Source organism: Vanessa atalanta, chromosome 8, assembly GCF_905147765.1.
Source record: "Vanessa atalanta chromosome 8, ilVanAtal1.2, whole genome shotgun sequence".
Taxonomy (NCBI): domain Eukaryota; kingdom Metazoa; phylum Arthropoda; class Insecta; order Lepidoptera; family Nymphalidae; genus Vanessa; species Vanessa atalanta.
This window is the reverse complement of record NC_061878.1, coordinates 10411422-10418410: the sequence shown is the minus strand read 5'-3', so window position 1 is coordinate 10418410 and position 6989 is coordinate 10411422. Positions and strand designations below refer to the sequence as shown.

The 6989-nt window shown below is 33.2% G+C and overlaps 1 long non-coding RNA gene across 1 annotated transcript; it reads left to right on the top strand.

Annotated features, from left to right (window-relative positions):
* Nucleotides 1–337: 337 nt before the first annotated feature.
* Nucleotides 338–2462, top strand: LOC125066022. Its single transcript, XR_007119650.1, has 3 exons — nt 338–530; nt 1464–1511; nt 2374–2462. It is a non-coding gene; the product is annotated as an uncharacterized LOC125066022 (long non-coding RNA).
* The last annotated feature ends 4527 nt before the right edge of the window (nt 2463–6989 follow it).

The window sequence follows — 6989 nt, the reverse complement described above, 5'->3', positions numbered from 1 at the left end:
TTTAAATATTTATATTATTAATAATTATTAATAGAGATAACCTTACCTAACTATACAATATCCATCATGAAGTTGAATAAGATCAAAGAACTGTATAAAACGCTTCGAGCCATGTGGGCGGAGCGGTAGCCTGGGTTTTGAACCCAGGACCTCGGGATTTGTAGCTTTATAAGCTAACCACAGCCTAACGATACATTGAAACGCTTACTGCGTAACATTTACCTTAGTTTATGTTTATAATATATTTGTGTAGACGTCAGCTATCCGAATTACCGCCAATACGATGACACGCCACAAGAGGAACTCGAGAGTCAGTTTAATGTGTACGAATACCCACAAAATGATATTGACAAGCTTCGTGAGAAACGTCAAGACGCACCGACCCCACCGCCTGAGGCTGATCCGAAGCCACCAGAAAAAACGGAGACAGAGTATGAAACCTATCATACCCCACTTTACGCCATCACGGCATTCTTCACTCTTTTGCTGATACTTGGACCATTGATGGTGAAACAAGGACCAAACCGAGGGTAATACGTTCATCTATAAATATGTGTTAACATCGATAATATAATGTTTATTATGATGCTAAATATTACAATACTTATGATTTTTTAGTTGATTGCCGATTAGGGAATGAAATAATCGCCTCAGGGCCATTTCAAAAATGAAAATACATTTTTTATTAATATATGAAAACTATAATTAAGTAATATGATATTTAAAAAAAATCCACATACAGTCTGTTGCCGGTTCTTTTTAGGCCCTTCGTGTTTATGTCCGAACCGGTGGCAGGTTTTTCACAGATTTAGATTTAAATAAAAGCTAGAAATTCAGGTACAAACTCTCATCGGCACCACTTAGTATTAATTGGATTACTCTGTTTTTAAATTCATTCCGTGTTCGGCGGTGAAGAAAGCGTCGTAAGGAAATCTACATGCGTCGGATGGAAATGCGTAACTGCTTTCATATTAAACATTACACTACATTAACAGCCTGTAAATTTCCCACTGCTGGGCTAAGGCCTCCTCTCCCATTGAGGAGAAGGTTTGGAGCATATTCCACCACGTTGCTCCAATGCTGGTTGGTGGAATACATATGTGACAGAATTTCGTTGAAATTAGACACATGCAAGTTTCCTCACGATGTTTTCCTTCACCGCCGAGCATGAGATGAATTATAAACACAAATTAAGCACATGAAAATTAAGTGGTACTTACCTGGGCTTGAACCCGCAATCAAGGCAAGGCGGGGGCGGCTAGAGCAGATCACCTTTCCCAACTGCACTAGCCGTCGTCGCGTTTGGACTCTACTACCACTTACCATCAGGTGGAGCAGAGTCATTTGCCCTCCCGGGCTATAAAAAAAAAAAAAATCGGTTAAGGTACGGCCATCTCGGCTCTCACATTAAAACCAATACGTTATATTGTTTTTATGTTTAAGTAAACATTCTTCGTGTTTAGGATAGTGCAAGCTTGCGTCATGCTAACCGCATTCTGCATGTGGATCTTGTAAGTGAAAATTCTATTGACTACTAATTATGTAATATTTTAAGAAAATAATATACTTTGTGGTAGAGCTTTTTGCAAGTCCGTCTGAGTAAGTACCACCCACTCAACAGATATTCTACGGCATAACTAGGTCCCAAGTATGTTACTCCTGGTGGCCGTTACTCTAAGACTCAGTTAATAGATTTGTAAAGTAAATTTATTTAAATTTTACACACTTTATTAACTTTATTAGTAAAATACTGCTCAATTCGTCGGTTCGTCACAAATCTGGGCTTCTGAAAAGATTGTAATTTTTTTGATTCTATGTCCTTCCTTTGTGTTCAATCTCGCTATATAAGTAAGTACATACTTACTAAATTTCATCAAATTCAGTTCAGTGATTAACAAACAAATAGATAGAATTACTTTTGAAATTTGTTATTAGTATTAGCAGCCCGTAAATGTCCCACTGCTGGGATAAAGGCCTCCTCTCCCTTTGAGGAGAAGGTTTGGAGCATATTCCACCACGCTGCTCCAATGCGGGTTGGCGGAATACACATGTGGCAGAATTTCGTTGAAATTAGACACATGCAGGTTTCCTCACGATGTTTTCCTTCACCGCCGAGCACGAGATGAATTATAAACACAAATTAAGCACATGAAATTTCAGTGGTGCCTGCCTGGGTTTGAACCCGAAATCATCGGTTAAGATGCACGCGTTCTAACCACTGGGCCATCTCGGCTCTCTTGTTATTAGTAAATTACTAAAAATCATTCTTCATACTTAAAATAAAGGTCTTATTAACGACTAGTTTGTAATATAAGATATTTTATATTAAAATGTGTACAAATTCTGTAATTATGTAATTTATTATGTTCTCAGCTGGTTCACAATCTATTTTGGTCAAATGAATCCCCTAATGGGACCTCGTCTCGAAAACACTACAGTCGCTTGGATCGCATACAAATTAGTAAGCACTTCATCACTTTTAATAATTCCAGCTAACGAACAACTATAACGAGCTTAAAAGAGTAACTACCTAGATTCTCGCCGGATGTTCTTTGTAGAACTCGTTCTGGACCGTTAGTGGAATTCATTTTCATCATTGGATTTGTGAAATGTCAAAACAATTTTTATTTTAATAATCTACTTTGTGTTAATAATTTTTAATCTGTTTTAGGGCAACCCTTTTGAGAACGCAACCTTATAAATATTAAATGGCTATCAAATTAAGCTATTTCGTATGAAAAATCGAGATTTTTTGTTAAAATAAAGTTAGAAGAATTAAATAATTTAATATAATTAAGTTATTGTTATCAATATAAGTAAATGTTTTTTTTTTATTCATTAAGATGTTAAGAGTGATGCATGATGGCGTTTTAGCGTGTATAAGGAAAAAAAAAAAAAAATGACGTATAAAAGTAGATGGCAATTTTGTTTCATGCGTGTTTTAATTAATATTTATGAATGTACTACTAATTAATAACTGGTATACTTGAAATTCTAAAACTTTATTTTTGCAGTAATGAGTATATAATGAGTTATTTAATTTTATTGTTACAAACATTTCTATTAACCAAATGTAATTTTTTTGTAACAATAGTGTTTAGTTTTTTGGTTCTGTAATTTTCAAATACATTGCTTTTTTCCTAAATAGGTATATCTTTTATTTAAACTTATAGTAACGCAGTCATTAAAATACAACAGTTTTTTATCAAAGTAATCATTTAAAATTCATTATCATCCTCATATAAATCAAATATTACGCAAATGAAACCGCGGGCCATAGTTATTAATAAAGCCAAATTAAAACCTTATTTCAATATCTTTATTACAATATGTCAATTGTAAAACGAACAAATTATTCCATTTTCGAATAATAAAACTGGTCCTAACCTTAACAGCATTATACAAAAACGAAAATAGCAATTAATTGTCCGATCACGCCACACAATGCAATCAAAAGGCGAGCGTTTTGAACGCCCCCGCACAAATCCCGCGGTATCGCTAAAGATCAAAATAACATTTGTTCCAAAATCATTTATCAGGACTGATTCTCTTTCCATTTGGCGTCCCCAACCGAAATCAGGCAAACCAATTATTAGGTTGATGCTTTGTTAACAGGCGAAAGCGATTTGAAGTTTGTTTTTCGATGATTAATTCAATTTCAGTGATACTATTTCGATCTGTATAGAAACCACATTAAATTAATAATAATAATTTTATATATGACTTGTAATGTTTTGCTTTAACAAATTGTATGTATGTGTCTATAAATACCTATGTACATCGTCTGAAGTAATCATCTAGGTGTTTGCCTGTAGCCATCCATCGATGCTAAAGCTGACTACACTGAACGAGAAAGTCGTCACCCTCATAGATTTAGAGTAGAAGATTTTTACGGCCTATTGATCCTACCGATCGCACGAGCTCTGCCCGGAATACTAACACGAAGATTCCAGACCCAAATTTAACCCACCACCGTAGACATCACAAGACTGCTTACTGTTGTTTCTTAAATTTTAAATATTCATGTTATTTTATTTGATAAGAGTTTCGTTTTTCGAGTTTCAATTCGTTTATTCCGATCCACTTATGTAAAGATATCGGCTACTATGATAAAGTTCATTTAATAATAGTTCTATATTATAACATCACCAAAAACGTCATCCAGGTAAAAAAAGTTTTGTTTAATATAAAATTTTATCAGAAATATTTTAATATAAAAAATAACCCGTTTTATCACTCAATTAAAGCTGTGATTTTTTATTACTATGATATTTATAAGAAATACAAATACAAAATCATTAAGAAAAGAAAAACAATAAAACTAAACCTCTTATTAACAATTTCTACAGCAATAAATAAGATATATATTTGGGGAAAGGGTAACGATAAAGTTAGTAAATCAAACAAAACAAATAAAACGCTCGTGCGATAAATGTGAACACAGTACAATCAGACTAATGTGTTTCAGGGGAATAGCTTCTTTGTGGGGAGATTGTCATTAATACTTGTTGGTGACGACACTTAGATTAAAATTTAATATTTGTATTAAATCCCGGCACTTGTTATGAATACTTAACTAACTGGAACTATCTATCATAATTTAATCTAGAAAAGTGTTAAAAAAATATAATAATAGATAAATTGTTGTGTTGCCAATGTATTGCATGTCACATAAATACGTACTAATTTAGAAACATTTGAATAACACGCTAAAATAAAGAGAACTAGGTTTTATTTAAACAAAAGATTCATGTTTCCAATAAAGCTCAATCAAACATGATTCGTGTTTAGTACGAAGCAATTTCAGAAAACTAAAAAGGTCACCCTAACTGACAATTGGCGCTGCGTCTATCTATTTTTTGCTCCCGAAATTCGCGCCATATTGCGGACTACCCCATCTAAATGATAATTCGAGGGTCCTCCTTACAATAAAAATTATTGCGGCCAGTTTATTTTATTACACTTTTTATTGTATTCAAATATCAGAAGACAAGCGGATTTTTCCCGTTCGTGGATTTCTAAAATATAGACCCTGGAGATTTGGTAAAAAAGTGGAAACCGGATTGAGGTGTTTTATCATTGGCTGCTTTCATTTCCACACCCTTTTCAGCGAAACGAGTGATTCCAACACGTCTGTCCCTTGAACGTTTTTCTTACCATTATTCTTTAACCTCATGATGCACGGTTTTATTAAGCAGTTTTCTTCACATTTGTTAAAATTTAACATAATGTTTTGTGTAAGTTACAGTAGGTTGAAATTCATTGAATATATATCAAATTTTACTGTTTAAAAACCAATCTATGTTTCAGTGAAATACACGTACATATTATCTTAGTTCCCTAGGGCTAACCTTTGCGCACAGGTGATGTAACAATTATTATTTCTTAGTGACAATTTCTATGGGCGTTAGACCAATTTTACAACCGACATTAAAAAAAATCAAAAAGCATTTCGAGTATATCAATATGAATACTCAAATTGGTACTCTGTGTAATCCGTTCATATTTCTTTTTGCAAGATGGCGTCAGATAATCATATTTATCTGACTGACTACGTACAACAATCTAATATGTTCAACCATCATTAATCTTTACTTTGCTCATTTCCGATGAGGTTGACAAATTTCAGGTGTTGTGCTTCTACTCAAACATAAATTACTGGATTATTAATATCCACCTGAGTTTGAGTACCATCCACTAGTATCGACCAGTTATCCAGTCAAACAATAATAGTTTTTTTCGCTGTTTCAACGTCAACGAGGCTGCGTGAAGCAGTAAGAAGTGGCAATTACAGAAATTATAAATTGGATGATATACTTGACAAGCTGATTATAGGAAAACTATAGCCTTAAAAAAAATTACATTGTCCACCTGCTTATTTATAAATAGCGCAGTCTATGTGACATTCAAGCATTTTAAATTAAGTTTTTTTAAAACACCTAATAGCATTTAGACCTCATCAGCTGAATATACAACATTAACACCTTCAAACAATGCAAATAATCATTATAATAGCATAGCAGATGTTTATTTATTATAACCTACCTACTGTAATAGTCATCAGGCGCAAGACAAAGCTAGCCACCCCATTCTTATCTCTATTTCAGATCGCAATCAGTGCCGCCATGTTTGATGCCATTATGAATCAAGTTCCCGCCTTTTTACTTTTTTCCATTCGCTAGGCACCGGCGTCAGATCTCACAGCCGATAACTTCTTTATTATCCTGGATGATTTTTTAATCTGTTCCTACTGTTAGTGGTCATGTTTCACACATTTTATTATAATAGTTTGTGAAATGTAAATTGCAATGGCAACAATACATATTAAAAGATAAAAAGGTGTTAAACGTATTGTGCTATTTTTTAGATTGCATTGATAATTTATTTATTAGTGCATTTATTTCAGCCAATGTAATTATTATATTAAGTGAAAATAAAATAGTAGGTACGATTTAATAAATTAATTAAATATACGAAACAATATTAGACCTTATCTTTAATAAATAAAAATAAATAACAGACAACAGAGTTCCTAAAGATTTGTGAAAAGTAGAAAATTGGAAAAACAAGGGCGTGGAGGCAAGTTTCAAAGTTGGTCTCTAAGTAGATTTTCCAATTTGAAACTCGTTACAGACGGAAAGGAGTTTTCAAGACTACACTACAAGTTACACGAAACGTATACGATACGACATCGATGTACAAATAGGTTAAATTTAGTTTTCATGTACAATTAGCTTACACTTTACTCACACAGATGCATTTAATGTATGTATTACTAAATAAGTAGCCTAATCACGGTGTAATTCCAATAATTTTTTTAAAAAAAAATTTAACAGTTTTGTTTGATACGACTCGCGCGTCAATTTTTTTATAATAGAAACCGAGCAAGTGTCAGAAGATATGTAAACAAAAATCTACTTCTGTGAATAACCGGCTTGGAAGCAGAAACCATAATTAATTATTATTTCTTTGAGGGTTTTCCTATATTT